We start from the raw sequence: 2,485 nt of genomic DNA on the forward strand, positions 1-2,485 counted from the left end.
GGATAGATAGATAGATAGATAGATAGATAGATAGACAGACAGATAGATAGACAGATAGATAGATGCTATCTAATGCTTAATGTACCAAGACAGTGATAAAAACAAAATTGTAAGGCATACTATGTGCAGATAGGCATATAAGCCCAAAATGTGAACGCAACGTGTTTATTTACACCTTAAGCATTTTCCTCTCATATAAAGAACACGCTTATACACTGAGAGCACATTCTGTACACACCTTACTAATAAAGAATACTATGTGCAGAAAAACTGATGAAATACAAAATATGACAAAATATGAACTTTCAATATCACTGTCTTAATCCATAAGCATTTTCTTCATCTTCATAGATCGGGAGTTTGGAGCGGGTGTGCGAATCTTTTTTCTTATTACTTTTAAAAAAAATTAATATGTGTATTAATATTAATGTGTGTGGGTGAGTGTGTGTGTGTGTGTGTATGTGTGTGTGTGTGTATACATATTTTTTATATTCGGGGTTATGCTAAAACGTAAAAAAAATACAAAGACTTGTTTTGTCATGCATACTATGTAAACTATACTATACAATTATAAACTCTCTCTCTCTCTCTATAATATATAGGGCCTAATATTGTGTGTGTGTTGTAATATTTAACATTTGTTAATGGTTTAAATTTTTTTTTTAAATTGTTTTAGGTTTATATCAGTTAGTAATTTTAAGTTCAAGTAATTTTAACTTACGTCAGTTAGTTGCCATTGCAACATTTCTAAAATGTATTTTATGTTTTAATATTTCTAGTTTTAGCCTAATTTATATTTCAGTTTTAGTTTTAGCAATTTCAGTACTTAACATTTCCAGTTTTGCAGAAAATACAGAAAATGCTTGTTTTGACGGAACACTAATTAAACGCATTCCTGTTCACGATATTGCTTTATTTATTTCTCATGACGTTGACGTTCGTCTCGTGTTTCTGTGCGGTGATACTCTGGCCCCGCCCACACTCTGCCTGCGTCACCATCTGCCGCTGTCAATCAAACGCAAATTTGCTGCTGTCAAACACCGGCTCTTTTACCATCAATCAATAAATCATAACTCGGCACGTATACACGGAATAAACGCTCAGGATTCATAAACCGACTTATATTCGAACCATCTATGCTTACTCGCGTTGAACTGAACCAACGTTAAAGTTTGTGTGTAACTTCAGCGAGTTAGCGAGCGGCTAGCAGGTACGTTAACAAACAACAACAAACCGACATAAAGTAAATTACCTCAGATTAGAAGTGTTTGACTGCAAAAACATGTCGACATAAAATTTAAAGTCACAGATTAGACGTGTTTTACTGCGAGAACCGTGTAGAATGTGAGCGCTCAGCAGGTGAATGTGCTGAGGCGACGTCGCGGTTGATCTTGCGCCTGGAAGCCGCCGGAGAAGCCGCAGGATCGGGCTGCAGCTCTGCTGACTCTCGCGGATCTGAGCTGGTGAGAGATGACTGTGTGTTTGTGTGATCACTCGATGCATCCGCAGCTGTTTGATATTGTTTATGCAGATGTTCAGTCCTGCACTTGAGGCTTCATCAGACTCCTGCGCTGACCGATCATATGCGAAAGTCAAGTGTTCCTCAAGGGCAATGTCATATTTGGAGATGAAAGATGTTAACCAATAACTGGTATAATTGTTTAACCCTCAAGCATCCTTCGTATAGCAGCCCTTAATTTGTCCTTCTTGGACAAATTTGGGCACGAAGGTCTGATCCTAGTTTTTTTTTTAAAATAGATGTCATATCACTATCTTCGATAAAATAAAAACATAAATGTATGCAATTTTTTTGGTGTTTTTATTTATTTATTTACCTCTTAAGAGTAACATATTTTATGTAAAATATGCTTATTTTTATGTTATATTTAATATTTCTTTTACTTAAGTAAAAAAAAAAAAATCAGTAAGTTCAGACAGCCAAAACCTAAAATGTTGGTGACATATGATGGCATAATAATATCAAAAATATCAATAGCCACTATATGGCTGTAGTACTCAATGGCTGCATATAGGCTGAAATCTAAAACCATTGTTGTAACGAACTTAACCTCTTAAGTTTTAGATTTTATCACAAGTTAAAACTGTAGAATTAAAAAAAACAAAAAAACATTTGTTTTGGGTGAGACTATACAAAGATGCCAAAATATGCTTACAGACAAATCTGACCATGCTATAAGGAAAAGACAAAGTAGGAGACAGAGTAATCATTTATTTCTTAAAAAAAAAAAAAAACTCAAAAAAGTAAAATGGTACCAAACAGGTAAGAATAAACAACAAACCTAAAAAGTAGCATGTTCCAGACATTTATTGTTTGGAAGCATCAACAAATCTGGCAGTAGGACTTTGAACTGTGTGTAAATGTGTGTGTTTGTGTGTGTGTGTGTTTGTTTGAGTGTGTGTGCGTGTGTGCACGTGAGAGTGTGTGTGTGTGTGTGTATAGTGTGTGTGTGTGTGTGTGTGTGTG

At 35.0% G+C, this 2,485-nt stretch overlaps 2 protein-coding genes across 4 annotated transcripts in view; one reads left to right on the forward strand and one right to left on the reverse strand.

The window, feature by feature from the left end:
• The window catches only part of LOC107756051 (sterile alpha motif domain-containing protein 15), an 8,053-nt gene extending 6,722 nt beyond the window's left edge, over positions 1-1,331 (reverse strand). The window contains exon 1 of one of the 3 annotated variants that reach the window (XR_001641770.1): positions 1,253-1,329. The gene's annotated coding sequence lies outside the window, so the exon portion shown is untranslated. Of the gene's footprint in view, positions 1-1,252 lie in introns of all 3 variants that reach the window. The other 2 variants (XM_016573029.1, XM_016573030.1) reach the window with 2 other exon arrangements.
• Positions 958-2,485, forward strand: part of entpd5b (ectonucleoside triphosphate diphosphohydrolase 5b) — a 15,924-nt gene continuing 14,396 nt past the window's right edge. The window contains exon 1 of the mRNA XM_016573028.1: positions 958-1,463. The gene's annotated coding sequence lies outside the window, so the exon portion shown is untranslated. The remainder of the gene's footprint in view (positions 1,464-2,485) is intronic.

Source organism: Sinocyclocheilus rhinocerous, unplaced genomic scaffold (genome assembly GCF_001515625.1).
Source record: "Sinocyclocheilus rhinocerous isolate Xijiao unplaced genomic scaffold, SAMN03320098_v1.1 scaffold1074, whole genome shotgun sequence".
In the NCBI taxonomy this organism is placed as follows: domain Eukaryota; kingdom Metazoa; phylum Chordata; class Actinopteri; order Cypriniformes; family Cyprinidae; genus Sinocyclocheilus; species Sinocyclocheilus rhinocerous.